Source organism: Falco naumanni, chromosome 2 (assembly GCF_017639655.2).
Source record: "Falco naumanni isolate bFalNau1 chromosome 2, bFalNau1.pat, whole genome shotgun sequence".
NCBI classification, from domain to species: Eukaryota; Metazoa; Chordata; class Aves; order Falconiformes; family Falconidae; genus Falco; species Falco naumanni.
In genome coordinates this window covers 100160164-100179940 of record NC_054055.1, presented here as the reverse complement: position 1 = coordinate 100179940, position 19777 = coordinate 100160164, and positions in this window count along the sequence as shown.

The following is a 19777-nucleotide window of genomic DNA, read 5'->3' as shown; positions in this document are numbered from 1 at the left end:
CTACCATTGTTGACAACTACAAACTGTATGAACTAATATTAAAATATTAATAACCCCTGCACTGATTATGAATCAGCATATTTACTGAATTTGTGAAGGTATTTGCTTGGATGAAGGTATCTGATGAATTAAAAATGAAGCTTCTTCATTACAGCCCACCACATTGCAACTAGCTTATCCAGCCCTGTGGAAATTCAGTTTATATTTTCTTACACCATTGTGGAATAAGAAACTGACATATTATTAGAAGAATTATGCTTGAGATTTTCTAGGAAAGAAATAATAACAACCTGCATTTTCTGTTCTTTGAAGTATTCATGAGGTTTTGGCAAGGGAACCAGCTTTCTCATTCACATGCCGCTGCAGCATATTTCTTGTTTATTTGAAATCTTGTAGTGTCTTGAGCATCATCTGGGAAATCAAGGTCTGTGTCAGTTTTGTTGAAGCTGGGATGTTTGATAAAAGCTGATGATTGGATGTGACTGAGCTTAAGCATAGTCAAAGGCTGCTTCAAGAGAAGCACCTGATGCTAAAGAGCTTGGAAGATGAAATTGATGCTGTCCTCACTCTAATTTTGGGAAAGATAAAGCAGAGAATATATTACAAAAAAAAGTCGCCTCTCAAACTCTCCATTACAGGCATGCAATATTAGCAGAAGAAATATGTGTGTTTCTCAGAAAGATATGCATTGATTTTCATTGCAAAATCTTAAGCATGTCAAAAGATGTCAGACTCTGGACAACAAAAAAATAATTCTTAAGCACTTTTAGCAAAAGAAATACAGCTAGCTGGAAAAAGAAAAAAGAAAATGAGAAAGGAAGAAAAAGATACTAAAAGATGAAAGTATGCTGATTCAGTTTCTAAAAAAGACAGAAAAATGTCAAGTTTGCATATTTTTTTGTTAAGTGCTCTAACTTGTGTCAATGAAGCAAGTAAATGTTTCAATTAAAAAACAATTTGTATGTTGTCATTAATTTATGAAAATAAAAATCACCAGGGGCATTGCTAGACCTTTGCAGGTGAATCGTCTGAGATCTTATCAGTTACCACCACTGACAACTGAAAATTGTGCTTGTACCTTACAGATTTTGACAAAGTCCATGTAAATCAAACAGGAGAGTTTGTCCCAGCATGTTGCAAGGACATTCATTACTGACCTTCCCATAAAGTTCCAACACTGACCCTATATCTAGGGGGTTACTTAGATGTTTTTTTAATGGCAGCCACTTCATTTCAATACTCAGCTATGTTTAAAGATCATTAGACATTCAGAATACTATAGTGTAAAATTCAAACCAGATGTTGTTGTTGTTGTTTAACAGTAGTCAGATATGTTCATCATCTTTTCTGTAACTGCCAATTAAAAGTTAAGGTAGAATTTAAATCATAATACAATTTTCTGATTGTGACTGCAAAGTATTTTCTGGCTTGTAATTTTTTTTTTTTTTTTTTTTTTTTTTTTTTTTTGGTTAGTTTTAATATATGGTGAAAAGAATACATAAAAGAGAAATTAAAGATATATTAAAATAATATATTATATTATATACCTTTGAAAGATTACATAAAATAATATATAAAATAGAAATAAGTTAAAGCAACATGAAGTCCTCTGGTAAAATATAAGAAAAATACTGCAAATTAGATGTAAAAAAATAATCAGATAGCCTTTTCCAAAGTAGGTATTTTGAATGAAAAGACATACATTTAAATTAAAATGTTAAAATGAAAACAGTAGAAGAGGAAAAGAAAGGGGAAAACTCACTTTATCAGTTCTGAGTGAAAAGGAAACCTATTTAACTACACGAAGCACAGCCTAAGCGTCTGACTTGAAAAAAGTAGAATTGTTTACTGAACTGCTGAGATATTTTCAAAAAGAAAATTGTCCGTTCTGTTTCTGTTCAGAAATTATTATGGCCTGAGGATGAGCAGTTCACTGAGCATTTGGAAAATGCATTATCAGATTAGTGAGGTGAATATTACCTATTCTTTGCTTATTTATTTTTAACCAAAAAGAATGTTACACCTTACAGGTCCACTCCACTAGGGACAAGTAGCAGTGACATTTCAGCAACAGTATGTAAAGGCAATCTATATATATATGACTTATCTGTAAGAATATAAATGGTATTACTTTTAATTTAGGATGATGATCTTAACCTGGTGAACAGTAGCAAAAGTTTGATTATCAATTTGTTTGTCTGTATGTCAAGCTTTCCCTGTGCCATCCAGTCCTAACACACTAAAGAGCTTACAGTTAAAATTAGTCTTAGTAGTGCAGTACTTGGTGAAATATCTAGCATTTTTCCTCCTTCAGGAAAATCCTCCATAGAGGATTTCCTTCACAATATGTTCATCTTTTCATTCATTGGGTTTTGCTGATGTAGAGAAGATTATTCTTCAATTGAGCACAAAGTGGACAGATTCTGAAACATATGGTACCCCACTCATTGTTCATATTTCAAAAGCCTTCACATAGATGCTAGGAAAATGCCATACTTCATGACGGATTCATGCTGTTTCTTCTCATAAGAGATTACTGCCTCTAATTGCTTTCCTAATGCAGTTTTTTCCCCATTTGTGTAACTGTAGTCCATCACATGGAACTTCTACTGAGCCAAAATTACACTGTAAAAAAGGTTTGAAGGCTTTGTCTTAAGAAGTTTTACATGATAACATTGCAATACTACCATGGCTTTAGAATGTAGTTTAAAATGAATTTTTGAGATGACTGCTTATCCTCATGGAGATAAATGATAGCTAGAATTATGAAGAAGTTTCAGGAAATATTTGCGTTTAGTTTAACAATCTTATACATCTGAGGTGCTGTAGTTCTATGAAATTTTAGATTAATTAGAACTTTGAGAGATGAAATAGCAATGTATTGAACTGTATTTCTTTCACACAAAGAATATTTTGAAAAGAAGCTCAGTTCTGACAAAAACCCAAGCTTTAACAGTAAGGAGAAATTTCATGATCACATCCTCATATTCTAATATCCCTGAAAATCAGTCCAATTTTGGATAAAAATGTGTTATATAATAACTGCTACTGTTTTAATGCCAAATATAATTCTTCATTAATATTTCATCATATAAGCACTCATACACTCTGAAATATGAACAAAATCAGATTAACACTTAATACGACCTTGAGCTGATAAAACCTCTGTTTCTGTGATAAATGCAGTTTGCATTTAGAGTGTGACTGCACATTCAGTTGTCAGTAAAATAGTTTTATGAAAGTTCAAATGAAAAAAAAAAAAAAAAGGCATCATCTTGAAGACCTGCTTAATATTTCATTTATAGTAGATATAAGATACATAGCTGGCACAATTTTATACGTAAGTCATTCATCATCCATATAAAAGCACTGTTGGCTATTCATGTAACTATCAACATAAGAGGACATATTCAAGGTGAATTGGAAAATCTCTCTAGTCATACCAGTTTATACACTGTAGACGCTTCTTTCAGGAACTGACAGGCCTAATGAAGAGTGAGCCATTTAAGTATATTCATCAATTCATTTTCCAAGGTATTCAAGGGCATGAAATTGAGCTAGGAAAATGCAAAGGCCGTGAATTTTCTTATAGAAAAGTATGTACTCTTTGCTGAACATCCTTATGTATCTTTTGGAGAGAAGGAAGGGAAAGAAGAATTTAATAAAATTATCTAGAATGTGGTTTGTACGGTTTTTAATATCAGTATCCACTCAGGCAGGTGTGACACCACTTCTCATTATAACCTTAATAACTTCTTTAGTGGAATACAAAGGTATTTAACACTGCTTTTAAAGAAAGGCAGGCTTACAAGAATCATTTTAACATATCCTTTTAGCTCTGCAACACAATGCATAGCCTGAAAAAAACAAAGCTATTAACTCACCTTTTGAATTGTTTGGGAAATAATTCTGTTGATTGTTCATATATCAGGTGGGTAACTAAAAGACTTGTGACTTCAATAACAAAGGAATATTTTCCTTCTCTTTTGGTACAGCCTTATCTCTTTACCAGGAAAAAAAAAAAAAAAAAAAAAAAAGAAAAAAAGGAGGTATTCCAAAATATCTCTGAGGGTTGTGAAAGAAGGAGCTTTGCTATTTTATTGTGTGGCTTTAATTCTCACTAAGGGGTCTATGGTGGGAAACAGCAGTCTCCCAAGCTGCCATTCTCAATGTCTTTCGGCCCAGAAGGGAATTTCTTTTCAGAACAAAGAAAAGGAGCTAAGTGGGTTCGTGCTATCCAGCCATCAATTCCCAGTGGAAACCAGAGAACAAGGGAAGTATACCTTCCTTTTGCATGAACAGCCCAAGAGATGGGGGAGAGTTTTAAGGAGAGTTGAAACTATGACCCTGTTCATTTCATTGCTTTTGCAAGTACCCTTCCTAGTGTAATGAACTGTAGGATATTCCTTTTGAATAGGAATAGAAGTGGTTTCTTCAGAGTTGGAAAGTAAGTAAATTCAGGACATTAGATGGTCTGCAACTTTATTTGACACCTTGTTTATAAAATGCTTCAACAAATTACTTTCCATAAGATGCTATTTTCTGCAGCTCAAAACTTAATCTTTGAATCAAGTATCTATTAATATTGAACATCTCAACCAAGGTATCTAAAAGTCAAATTGAATATCTACAAACATATGCAAACGCAAGGCCTAGTTATTTATTTATGGTTTTGTGACTGAAATAGATGGTTCCTTCTCTATCAGGCATACTGAGAAGTATTTTACTTCACAGGAATTCTAATTGTGTCTTTCAGCACAAAGACAGCAAAAGTGGATTTAGAAGCTGGAAATCTGAAGGCTACCCTGCAGAGAGATATTTTTAGTTTACAGAAATCCTTGGACCCAGTTAGTTTAAAAATAAACACCTACAAGAAGCTCATTGAATTCACTAGAAAAATAACTACACAAAATCCCTTGATCCCAGCATAACCAGTTCCATGTCAAGTTAACCTAGTTTTATATAACAGTGTAAAATATGAGTTGTTCCAGTGTTTATTTATCCTTGCAAGGCACAGGGAAGAAAAAAAAAATACTTCTTTTACCTTTCAATCTTAGATATACCAGGAAAATCTTTCTCTCTAAAATTAACATATTGAATTAATGATTTGGTTGCTTTCAGGAAAAAAAAAAAAACCAAAAAACCCAACAAAAAACCCAACAACAAACTTTAATCAAACCAAACCAAAAAAAAAAATCCCAACTCTACCAAATCCACTTTCTGTGGAAAACTTTCTTAGTGTCCTACTATCCCTATGGTCTTTTCCTACACATTAAATATCTTGGTATAGAAATTGTACAACTCCATTATAAATCGGTATAAAATAACTACTGCATGCTACCAAATATCATAAATATTTTGTGCTTTATAAGTAGCTCGATTATTTATCTGTTAAAATGCTTAATTTCATTTCTTATACATTGAATGTATCTGTTCCACTCATAACGAGCATTCAGAAGCCACTAAAATCTGAATTGCATTCATACAGAGAAATAAATGATATTACAGAAACTGGTCAATGAAAATTGGTTTATAAACAAAGCATAATGGGCTGAAAATATTTTCTTTAAATGCAAATAGATTTTATATAAATTCAGAGTAGGAAAATCACTGTAAGAGACATATAGTCCAGTAAAATGTGCTAAACTTAAAATAGGGGCTAAATATATTATAAAGCATACAGGAGAACACTGATTTTATATAATTTCATCAACAACTGACTCAGGGCCACTTTTAAATTATTTTTTTTTGGTCACTTAATCCTCTCTTATGAATTACTGTAACTACACAAATAGACACAAACACACTTCTATGCTAAATTCAAAAGATAATGAAAAGATAAATGCACTTATTTAAGGAAGGGTAAAGTTGAGTTTTTAGGTTTCCTTACTTATACAGTGAACAAAACTGACAAAGTCCAAGAAATAAATAGGGCATTAATGTTTTATTACTTTATTTTCAGTTTCAGAATGTTAATGAAATTACTATTTACTATTGTCTACTTAAATATTGATTTAAATAAGAAATGTTAATATCACCTGAGGCTTTTTTATCTGGCAATGCTAATATAGATATCAGTGAAAAAAATGTTTTAATATTTTATTCAACCAAATTTTATTATAATATGCATTAAAATAACTGAATTGTTTTCCCTAAAGAAGGTCAAATACAGAAAAATCTGTTTCAACATTTTCAGCATACAGTTGACCATTTCTAAAAGGCATTTAATTTCAGATAGTTTTTGTTTAATTTGAAATGTAAGACTTTTGGGGAGGTTTATTGTTTTTAATGCAAAATCAGTATTTTTTCCAGTCCTAGTACATTCTTCAAGCGTTTCCTTAATCTCTGTTGTACCAAAATGAACATTTGAATCCTGTGAAATAAAGAGAAATTACCATCCTCATTTTATAAGTGGAAAACTGATGCATAGATTGATTGCAGCCAAATACTCTCATTAATTCTAGATATTTGGAATGAGACTACGAGTAGCTAATTTCCCATAGGATTTAAGAGTGCATATCCCCTTATATATTCCAGCACAGCTTTCTTTCTCTGGGCTGCAAATGTGTGCATTCAGCATGTCTTAACACAGGCATCCAAAACTTGAGAAAAATGCAATTAATGGCTATCTGTAAAATGTCTGGTTTAAGTGAACTGCCTATCGTGCAATAAGAACTTCATATCAGATGCAAAGGTAATATCCAATATTCCAAGTCAGATTTCAACTGTCTTCATAAAGATATCCCCTTTTTTTCTCCCTGATGATCCCATTCCTACAAATCTACATATGGTCCAGCTCTTTTTGTGGCTGACAATCTGCTGCTGAGCACAGCACCAAAACATTTGATTGTAACCTTCTCAAAATTTCTCAACTACCAAAATCCTATAACTTACACAATTTACCAGCTCTTCAGACTTCTCACTACGCAATGTTATATAGAACATGATGTTTTACATTATTTTTTTTTTTACAAACACATGGATTCTCTTTCTTCCTATAGCCATATTAATCCATTCTATAATTACAGAAGCTGAAAAAAAAGAAAAAAAAAAAAAAGAGTCAACTGAGTTCTTATATATCTAAAAGGAAATTGAAAGGGCATGGGGTCTTTTTGTATGTTCACTAGTAATCCTGATGGTATGTATAAGGAATAAAATTATAGAAAGAGACAGGCAATATTTTTTTCCAGACTCCCAAATCCAAGCCTGGGCTGTGAGCCTATGGGCTGACCTGGTGAAAGATGAGCCCCTATCTGGACTGTGGAGATGGAGAGACATTCCTCTTATAGTGCAATGCTGCTTCTCACTGACTGCTGTAAATTCTAGCTCTAACTGAAGAAGGGTGTCAAGAATAGAAATGTGTTGTCTTATCAGCAGAACCTAAACATAAGGGACAAAAACAGTTGGGTGAATTTGATATAAAATCTTCAATATTTGCTTAGCATTTATAAGAAAAATAAAATTTATTCCTTGCCATTGGATAATGTCCCTTAGCAGACATCTTCAAAAGTTTTCTTATTAAATTATGGGGAAATGATCTCTTGGATGAAATATTTTCAATATACTGAAAAAGGAAATACTGACATCTTTGAAACTGTAATTGTAAAGACTTAGCAGGGTTAATGACAGAAGACTTAAACGATATATGACGTGTCACCATGGCAGCTATCATTTCTCAAAAGCAGTTTTAAAGAATGAAATCTGCTGTTAAATTGCATGAACTTGTCACACACAATCACTTTAAAACACAGCTTGCATGTGAATTTGACATTAGAACAACTTTGAAATGTATAGGCCAAAAAGAAACAGATATATCCATTAAACAAAACAGGTACAGCCAAATTCTTTATATTGCAAATGTGTGGAAAAACACCCACCAGTGCTGTACAGTCACTGCTTCTTTGAAGCTAATAAAATAAATATAATAAAACTTACCATGTTGCTTTATAAAGCCTCACTGAGGTGTTTGACACTCGTAAGAATTAGTGGTTGGATTTAGGGAACATGAGGAACTACTGAAAGAAAAATTCTGCTAAGTATTAGAAGAGTACAAAAATATCTTGGTATGGCTGACTATGCATAACCAAGTTTTGCCATGATTGCTATCTCCTAATTAATTATTATAATATACACAGCTGAGGTATATTGGGATTTTTCACAAGATCTCAGTATATGTAGCCTCGAACAGATAATTGTTTGATTTCTTCCTGGACAATGAATACAAAGTAGAAGTTATTCAGGTCTTCATTAGTCTCTGGGATCTAGTCATATCAGCCATATGCAAGACCTAAACTAAACCTCTTCTGTAAGTAAATGTCAGCTCGTATGGCATCCCATAAAAACACGTGGATAAATCACAGGTTTTGACCAACTACTGAAGTATACTGGAGGCTGTGAAGTCAGTTTGCCTTAGCCGAATAGAGCAAAGGCATTGACATAGACTTTGCAAGACACTGCCTTTTCTCATCAAATAGAACAATGATAGTGTCGAGATGGAGATTTGAAGTTCATCCTCTTTCTGATTTGGTAGTCTTCTACTGAAACAGGTGACCAATCTGGAAAGCCTGAAAATACAAGTGTTTTTCTATAAAAGCCAAAATGTTCTGTACAAATCACAGTCCAGGGAAGTTGTAATGATTTTCCTTCTCTACTCATTAGCTAAAAATCCTTTTCTGTGGCACAGACCCCATGTGAAATCCTTTATTTCATACATAAGTGCTGGTTATATACAATCACTTATCCATGCATGTTCTGAGGCAGAACACGCCTATGTGCAGCAAAGCACCTTTGCAGCCAGTCCACACTCTGCTGAGCTGTTTGCTCCCTCCATGCTCATCTGAGGAGATCAGGATTTAAGATGTGGGAGACTTTGGGCACACCCCTCCTTGCAGACAGGTATGCACAGAACTGATTTGCAGGTGAGCTCAGAGAGCCAGATTTAGTGCTAGTTCCTTCCTCACTACATTTTAAGGCATAATCACCCTGCAACCTGGCACTCAATGAACAAAACCTTTTCTTTTATCTCCACGTCCAGGGCTTGGGAAGCAGGAAAAGCCTGCACAGATTTCAGAAAGAGCCCTTACACTTTTCTATTCTAAAAATTTCAGATTCAAACTGTCTTAATAGTCACACATATACTTACAATTATATTTATACTTATATTAATGAATGTGCATACTAGTATATATACTTGTATATTATTTATACATACTACATTCAGTTTAGGTAATTAAAGGCCTCTGATGTCAAAGAAGCCTTGAATGTTAATGTTTTCCAGAGTCAGTGGGTTTCCTTTATAGAATTGTTGTTTACATCTACATAGGAAATAATTGAATTGCATGGCTAGTATCTCTGTATAGATAGAGAAGCTGTAACCCCTGCCTGCACAATTATAATGACGTCTGATGGTTTTAATTGGGCTTATCCATTTGCATCAAAATTTACTTAGCTTTCCTGAGGCCTTTTTCCCAGTTTGATCTATTACAATATCTTAATTTTCAAGAGCATTGCTCCTTGCTTAAAATTCACATCTATCAACACCAATAGGCACTTTGAGCCACTTTTTAAATTCCTTTCATTTATCTTCAATAAACCACGTAGGTAGATGTAGAGGGATGAAGCTGGGTTAATTAGCATTGATAATACACAGCTGTGGCTGGCTTCAGTATTGGGTTGGCTGATGTAGATAAGGTGCAGCTGTGGCTGGTGCTGTTAAGAGGTTGGGCAGCCAAGGAAGAGAGAGAAGAAAGAGAGAGTGTGGGCCCTGGGTGAAGCAGATGAGGAGAAAGCAGCAGAGGGGCTGGCATGAAGAGTGTGTTGGTACGAGGTGGTAAAAAGACCTTGTTGCAGCCAGCTAGTATGGAAAGTGGTGTCACAGGTAGACACAGACACACACAAAAGTCTTCTTCAAATACAGCCATCTCTCCTGCACAAATGAACATATTAAATAAAGCTTCCGGTCACCTAAACTGAATCTGAATAATTGAGGACTTTGTTTAGTCTTAGTAATAATCTTCTCCTTAGTTGAAATTCTTTCCTGGCTCCATGAATACAGAAAGCCACAAAAGCCAAAATGACATGTGCAACCAACTTAAAGAGCTGCAGAGCTCATCCTCATGTATTCCATGACTCAAGAATTACAGTTCAGGAATGAGCACAACAGACCAGAAGCTTCCTAAAACTTGAACTGTCAAATCATCAAATCCCAAAGCCCAGCTGTCTTTGGAAAAAATGGAGTTTTCAAGTATCTACAATTTCACAAACACTGGGAAATCTTCTATCTTTTGTTTTGGTGGTTTGTTTTTTTAAATTTATTTATTTGACATTGCCCTTTCATAAAAGAGTAGTGAGATCAAAAAGCTGTTCAATTCATAATTAGGTAATCTGACCCTGGAAGGTCTCCTGACTGTCCAGAGTTCTTGTATGCATCATTTTCCTCTTCTAACTACTCTAAACTGGTTCTGTGTTGCATTCTTAGTGTTGACTGGAGCTCTGCTAAAAGAGAAGCAAAAAGACTAAAGTCCTAATTAACACATCTTCAGGATGGATTCACTACTCATCTTGACTTTGATGTTTCTTAGATAGAGAATAAAAAAAAAAAAAAAAAAAAAAACCACAAAAAGGAAAAAACCAACAACAACAAAAAAAAGACAAAAGTCATCTGATGCTTTCATCTCCAGGGCAGCATGCTAAAGAATCTTATTCATATCCAGCTGTTGTTACCACTCTCCTGTACCTTACATCTGCTACTGGTGGATCCTCTCTCTCACCAGAAGCAGAGTGGTACATGCCACACAGCCGACCAATTCTTCTGCTGCTCTGATCTGTTTGTTTAGATAAGTGTTTGCAGTTATTCCTAAACCAAAACCCTAAAATAAAAGAAATTTTATGGAAATACATTCCTGTGTGGCTCTGAAATACAGAGGTCTTAGTTCCTCCATATTAGAAAAAAAGCACTTCTCTTGCTGCCTTTTATCAGAATTCTGTTTAAAAAAAATCTTCTACATGTTATTAAGCCAGGCTCTCTTCTGTGAGGCTCCAACAGTGATGGGTTTAGTTTATTGCTTGGCCCAGCCACGGTGACCTGGCCAGGGCTATAATGGTGATTTCAGGGAGCCTGGAAGCACAAGCCACTCAAACTGCAGCCCTTGCCCCTCTGACACTTTTACTTTTCTTCATCCTACTGTTCTCCAGATAAACAGCCTATATTGATTTTCTCCCTATTTGTCAGTTTTTGCTACATCTATATGGAAATTTAGTATTTCATAAAGTCAGAGCACCATAGAATAGTTAAGTTTTGAAGGCTGCTCTGGAGGTCCTCTAGTCCCACCTAGTCAGCTAGAGCAGATTTCTCAGGGATGATCCAATCAAGTTGTGAATATCTCCAAGGATGTAGGCCCCACAACCACTCTGTGAAACCTGTTCCAGTGCTGACCACCCTTACAGTAGAAGTGTTTTCTTATGCTTGATTGGAATTTCCTGAATTTCCGTTTGTGTCCGTTGACTCTTGTCTTGTTACTAAGCACCACTGAGCAGTCTGGATTCATCTTCTTGAAACCTCATGATAGCATTTAAATACATTGGTGAGATCTCCTCTTAGCCTTTTCCTCTTTAAGCAGAACAGTCCTACCTTTATCAGGCTCTCCTCCTATGAAAAATGCCCCAGTCCCCTGACATTTTTTTTTTTTTTTTTTTCCTTTTGCTTGACTCAGTTCTGTACATTCATGTCTGTCTTGTACTGGGGACCCAAACACTGGACCCAGCACCCCAGGTGTGTCTCACCAGGGTTGAGCAGAGGGGTAGGATCACCTTCTTCAACCTGGTGACAACTCTCTTCCTTATGTCACCCAGGAGACTGTTGGGATTTTTGCTGCAAGGATGCACTGCTGACTCATGTTCAGCTTGGTGTACAGCAGGACCACCAGATTATCTTCTGCAAAGCTTTTTTTACAGACAGTAAGACCCCAGCATGTATGGACATATGGAGTTATTCCTTCTCAGCTGCAGGACTTGGCATATTCCTTTGATGAACTTTCTGAGATCCCAGCTTGACCATTTCTCCAGGTTGGCAAAGTCCCTCCGAATGGTGATGCAACCAATTCTCATACCATTATGTAGGCATTCTCAGCCTTGTATGATGTTACTGAAATAGTTGCTTCGACACTGCTGTCCCTGCAAGATCATACTCTGCAAAGGTTCTCTGCACTTCTCACATAATTCCTCTTTGGACCTATGAGATTCAGCATTCCCTCATGGTGCTATCTACGGCTTTTTGGTAGATTGTTATTCAGTTGTTATTCAACATAAACATGATTAGCAGTTTTTCCTGTCCTCAGCACTCTAAACACCCTCTTCAGTTATATTAACTTCAGGCCAAAGCCTAGTCAACAGAGTAGTCATTTGCAGTCCTAACATTACTCTTCTCCAAAAATGCACACAACGGGTTTCCAAATCCCATCATTTATGTACTGAAGTTGAAGGTAGTGTTACACAGTATTTTAAACCTTTATATATTTAATCAACTCACAGTAACAGAAGGAAGAACAGTTCTGATTTCAGTATTGAAGTTTCCCATGCTATTAAATCTAAAAAAACCCAAACAAACTAAAAAAAGGAATGAAATTATGACAATACAGAGGACATTCTGTTCTGTTTTGTTCTACCCTGTTCTATTCAAAGCCATCTCACAGAATACCAAATGAAGTGTACTCAAAGGATTGATAATATATGTAAATTATTGTGGAGTGCATTGTTTTTATTTTAACAGAGTATCATTTGTTTTCTAAACACAATCTTATTATTGATTAAATGTAGAATTTATTTTCCTCTTTTAAATTTAAATTCTTTCAGAAAAAAAAACCCCATAACATATAAGAAAACATATTGGATTTTTTTTTAAATGTATCTTAAGACATTTGTCCCTTCTAGAAGCAACCCACTACCAGCAGTATATAGAGAATGACTTGAATACCAATTACATACCATTTCCTACAAAGTAACATGCTGCAGGTAGATCAACATTCAGATCACAGGATCTGCAATGTAAATGAGAAAGAAAATTAAAGTGAGCCATGATTAGCAAGTTATTTTTAAGATATCTTTTCCAATTTTGATTTTTTTAAATTATTTTATTTCTATATTTATTCATTTTACCCCCTGAGTCAGGAAACTCTGCTTCAAAGGACCAGACCTTTGGATAGAGAAATGGGTTAAAAGATATTACGAATTTACATCCACGGTGGTTTTAAGTACATGATATGTTACACAGCTGGACCAAATGCATATTTAGTCATTGTCAACATCCCTAATATCTCCAAGAAAATAAGCTCCAAGACACCTTTCACTATTCTGATGCTTTTTAGTACTTTGTTAATTTTCTCTGACAAGGCACATTCGTAACTACCTATGTCTTAACCAAACCAATCATATCATGGCTGTAAGGGAATATGAACTATAAAGTACCATTCACGGAGCTGGAGAATGAACAGCTACAAGATAATTACTCAGGAGCCTGGTCATTATGGCAATGCATGTGAGATGTCTGGATTCAGTTCCCTCTTTTGAAGAATATTTATCTGTTTATGTACAACAGAACCAGAATTATTTTGAGACATTAATATATTCTTGTTCAAGAATGCATTTCTTAGTCTAATCACAGAAACAGTATCAACAGGTTATGTAAACTTTTCACAGAAAATCACATGCAGTTCAATAGATAAATAAATAATATACTGTTATAAAGAAATATAAAATAGCTTTATGTCTCTAAAATCATAGGTCTAATTATGAAAAAGACCTACTATTAACAGAAACATATATTCATACCAAGTTGCACAGAAAGGATGGAATGAGGAAAGCCTGTTCTTTGACGCAAGAGAAGTTTAAGAGGTTTCTGTAACAACTAAAGAGTATTTTTTTAAAAAATATACTGAGGCTTCTCAGAATATTCATATCCATACTCAACCATCTGGAAAATATAATATAAGAAAAATCAATCAGTTGACTACTGCTATATGTGTGGGTTAGTTGTGTCAAATAGGACCCCGCATTTCTAATGCCATGAAAAGAGAAAGCTTCAAAAGTTGTTAGAACTGAACAGATATTCTTTTTTCCCCTATAGCTTACTGTGCCATAACAGTTATAACAGATTTCACATTTATTTATATATTTGTTACTTGAGATTTTTCATTGTTTTGAGAAGGGCAATAATTTGTAAGAATTTAGGACATTCAGAAAAACAGCTTATCTTACTTTTCAGTTGCCAGCCCAAAGTAAAGAAACAAACTAACAAACAAAACCACAAAAAACATATCTTCTGAGTATTTAATTAATATTTTGTAATCAAATATATGAATTCACAAATGGAATTAGTTCTTTTAATTCTTTTTCCATTGCTTAAGGTTTGTCCTAACATGATATTCAGGACACATCATCATTAAAATACAACAGCTAACTGCATAGGAGTAACATATAGTTTAAAGAAAAAAAAAAAAAAAAAAAAAAAGAAGAAGAAAAGCAGCTGGTGGTTTTGGAGTTCTATTGAATGGAAGTTTTTTGAAAAATTGTATTCTTTTTACAACAAAAAGTCTACAAAGTTCCATTTGTAAAAACAAAAGACACTTTCCCATTTTCTTTTTCATCAAAAGAAAAAAACATAGAAAGAAATAGTATCTAGTATGAAACACAAGCTTGGGAAATCTGAGACTGAGTTTACACACTCAACTGTGGAAACAATGTGTTCCCTGATAAGGGAACATTGGCAGGTTTATCAGCTGTTGTTATTATTATTATCATAATCATCTTTATCATTATTTTATTCTTTACATCTTTGACTGATGTAGATGACTGACATATCTGGATAAGAAGTAAAAAATGGGAAATATTCCTAGTTCCCAATTTATTCCTGATGTTACTCAGGACTTATGTTACCCAAAACTTATGAATATACACCAATATGAGTAAGCTAAATACATGAACTAATATGGTCGGCCTCTTCAATTTATCTAGTTTTTATACAGTACAGGAAACACCCTTCATAGCTTTGAAATTCAGCTCCTTTTAGGCAATAATAGTCACCAGCATAAAATATTTGAGGCATATATATTTGATAATCCTTATTAATGATTATTCCCATATTTCTATTTGATAGACACCAAAGTATGAGCTAGTTGTTACAAAGTGATTATACATTAATTCTGTTCATAAACAGAAGTAATAAGAACAATACAGAAGTGCAAGAACTGTTTCTTATCAAAACTGTCAATACAAACTGTTAAGCTTCAAAGAATGCTTAAAATTAAGGAATGGAATACATAAATGACATTGATGTGTGATGGATGGGATTGATGTCAGTGTTAAATACAAGGCTTTTGGAATATACTGTTAATCAAAATACGAGCAAGTGGATTAGAATAGCTGGGAATGAGATGACAGAGGATGCATCAGCAATGAGTGAGGGACCACTCCTTGTAATGTGGGTCTGCTTGCAAAAACTTATAGAATCATGGTCATAGAATTATGTTGGAAGTGACCATTAAGATCATGAAGTCCAACCATATCCCTAGCATTGCCAGCTCCACCACTAAATCATGTCCCTGAGCACCACATCTACATGTCTTTTAAGTACCTCCAGGGATGGTGATTCAGCCACTTTCCTGGGCAGCCTGTTCCAATGCTTAACAACATGTTCAGTGAAGAAATTGTTCTTAAAATCTGATTGAAACCTCCCATGCTGCAATTTGGAGCCCTTTCCTCTTGTCCTATTGCTTGTTACTTGGGAGAAGAGACTGATACCCACCTCCCTACAACTCCTTTTGGGCAATTGTAGACAGCAATAAAGTCTCCTCTGGGCCTCCTCTTCTCCAGGCTGAACAACTCCAGTTCCCTCAGCTGCTCCTCAGAAGACTTGTTCTCTAGACCCTTCACCAGCTTTGTTGCCCTGCTCTGAACACACTCCAGCACCTCAATATCCTTCTTGTAGTGAGGGGCCCCAAACTGAACAGAGTATTTGAGGCACAGACTCACTAGTGCCAAGTACAGGGGGACAATCACTTCCTAGTCCTGCTGGCCACGCTGTTTTCGATAAAGGCAGAATGCTGTTGGCCTCCTTGTCCACCTAGGCACACTGCTGGCTCACATTCAGCTGGCTGTCAACCAGCCACCCCAAGTCCTTTTTTCACCAGGCAGCTGTCCAGCAACTCTTCCCCAAACTTGTAGTGTTGCATGGGGTTGCTGTGACCCAAGTGCAGGACCTGGCACTGAGCCTTGTTGAACCTCATACAATTGGCCTCAGCCCATCAGTCCAGCCTGTCCAGATCCCTCTGTAGAACCTTTGTATGCTCAAGCAGATCAACACTCCTGTCCAACTTGGTGTCATCTGCAAACTTACTGAAGGTGCACTTGACCCCTCATCCAGATCATTGATAAAGATACTAAACAGAACTGGCCCCAATACTGAACCCTGGGGAACACCACTGGTGACCAGCCGCCAACTGGATGTATCTCCATCCACCACAACTCTTTGGCCTGGCCATCTGGCAAGTTTTTTACCTGGCAAAGTGTATGGCTGTGCAGGTCATGACCAGCCAGTTCCTATAGAAGAATGCTGTGGTAAATGGTATCAAAGGCTTTACTGAAGTCCAGGTAAACAACACCTCCAGCCTTTCCATCATCAACTGAGTGAGTCACATTGTCATAGAAGGAGGTAAGGTTTGTAAATATTGTTTATTAATTTGACTTGATTGTATTTGACTTTTTGTATTTAATACATTTATTTTTTTTCTTTCATTTTACCCGTCTGTTGATTTCTTATGCCTAAAATACACATCAGTTTCATACCTTTCTTCTCACTTGTCAGATGCATCAGTTGGCTGAAAATTTATTTAGGAGCACTAGTTTTCCATGATATTCACTGTTGACTATTTCTTGTGAGCAATGTTGTAACATACTTTCACTATCTGTGTGTGCACTTCTGTGACAACCGATCAAGCTGTTAAGGAGCGATGGAAGACCAGTGTGTGAATTTCTGATGACAGCAGCTGATAATTCATTCTCTTTGATTACCCTTTTTTTTCTCCATCTGATCTCCAGCTGGAATGTTTGCTCAAAGATTCAAGGTCTCAAAGACTGTGGCAACATCATATCACATTTTCCTCTGAATAGCTCAACCCAACCCTCTTTCTTGGTTACTGACACCAGCTTGACAAGCCTTAATGGAAAAAGAGGATGTCCATAAAATTTTGCATTTGTCACAAGGACCTCTTGTACTACTAGATTACTAGAAAGCTGGTAGCAAAACACTTGCTTGAAAATAATTTTTCATATACAAATATGTACTAGTAATTAAGGTGAATTACTCAATTACTAGTTCCCAATTAACTACTTTAAGCAAAATTTGAGGCACATGTTTTGTAGGAAGTAACACACTACTGTTAATACTCCAAATCCACATCAGCAGGCTTCTTAACTCAGAAATACAACAAAAATTAAGAAAAGGAGAAAAGTTGTATAATGCACAGTTTTATTTTATTTTATTACATTTCATTTTCTGTAATATAGATTAGGTACTAGATCCACTAGTTCATCTATATAATGTCATTCCTCCTGTGGACATTTACATATTTTAAAGGGTTCTAACTTACTAAGAAAGGAAAAATAAAGCCTTTAATCCATTCAGACAGTGAAAAAATTGTGACAATAAACAAGGAAACAAGTTTAGACTATATCAGTCCTTTTAGAACCATAAAATAATGAAAACCTGTTTCTTGAAAGTTGGTCATCTCTGGCTCTAAATTCAATGTTATATACCCTTGCATAAAAATCCATTTAAGGGGTAACCTTCAACTCTTTATACTCAGTTCTTCATCTGTAGAAAGATGTGCAGACAAAGATTCAGTCAAGACCAAAAAAACCCAGCCTATGCTAACACCAGCAAAATATTCAATACATGAGTATAACTTAATATCATATTTAGCTAGTTCTGCAGAACTTTAGATGTTTCTTCTAACAACTCTGTTTGGCTTTGATGTTTTACTTTATTCACTTGGACCAAATTAGAGAAAAATCCTATTTAAGAAGACAGAAAAAGGTAATGTACAGTCTCACTTCACTGGTTGGAAGATAATGAATGATTTATAAGGTTACATTAACAAATCTAAAAACAATAGTTACTCTAGATGGAAATAGACATTGATCTTGCAATAAATTTTCAAGAAAAACAGTCAAGCTCAAGTTGGTCTTAGCAATTACTGTCATTTTTTTCTACAGATGGTTGTTAACAAAAAAGATCAATACTTTCAGATCAGAAAAAATTACAAATATATGTACATCTGAAAAACAGAAGTAAGCAAAATTCAGTTATTGCTTTTAATGTTAGAGTCACTTAATTATTAAAAATTTCTTATACTCTTCAATTTTAATGGGATTAATTTTCTCAGTGGTAACCAATATATAATTAAAATATAACTACTTAAAGGTAGTTCCAAGATCAATTCAGACTTTATACATTTCACATTGCATGGAAATAGATGATAGGTGGTATATCCATTGACAGCTAGGATCGATATCTAATTAACTACAACACATTCCAGCAATTCAGCATAGATTAGAACCTGAAGCATTTCTTTCTGAGGAAATCCCAAGGGTAGATTCAATAGCGTCCTGAAAATTACTTGTGTTAGTAATTTGCATGCTTGTTTTATAAAGATTCTCCTTTGTTTACCCTGGTAACATTTTTATTAGTTTTCCTTGAGGTCTCTTTTCTGAAAGTTACACTTAACCTTATAACAATCACAAATGGTTTCTCTGAAATCGGTCTATTAAAATACATCTACTTTGTGTACAACTACGTATAAATTGTACAGAGTAGTCAACAAAGTTTGGGTCTTGAACACTGACTTTCTGGCATAAAAAGAAAAATAAATTGCTGAAAAGAAAATCATCCATACAACAATACAGCAACAACTAAGCAGAACTCGGTGCAGACAAACCACTGACATATTTCCAACTTCTCAGGAGAGATGTTAAGCTTGTGCTGCATAGTTTTCCAAGCTGAAGGCAGGTCGTTTAAAATCAGCTTATGGATTGCTTCAAAAAATACAGGTCCAGCAGTGACATTAGTATAGAAATAGCCTGAAACAGGACTTTCTAGGTATATGCCACAATGAACATAAAGCCTTAGTGTATTGATGGTGAAAGTCTTTTTTATTATAATACTGCTTTATTTTACCTATTTTTATTGAAGATGAATGTCACTGTATATTCTCTTCTGATCTTTTTACAGTTGAGTAGTCATCAATGAAATTATATCCTTAATACATTGATATATAAATACACTTTAAAAAAAAATGAATAGTTTACTTCAACAACTAGAATAATCTGTAATTTTTGTGAGAATTTTTGATAAATTTTGGAAAATATCCATTTCTTTGGAAAAAAAATATTCAGAATGCCTGCTCAAAAATTCTAAATTTTTAGTTCAAAACCTGATACAACACTTCCTTATCATGGAGGTTCTTGTCAGTTTTACTCTTTTTCTGTCAGGTATTGCAAGAAGCCAGGGTTCGACATTGATCCTACAGCCAAACTGTCTTTATGGCCAGTAAGCAGGGAGAGGAAAAGAACTTGGGTAGCCATCCCCTAGGAATGTTCCAGGAGACTTGGAAAAACCTCCCATATACATAGATAGAAAACCCCCACAAAGTTAGAGAAAATAAATTTCTTAAAATGAAATAATTAATGCTCTTCTTCCCTTCAAACTGCTGTCTTTGAGAACAAACAA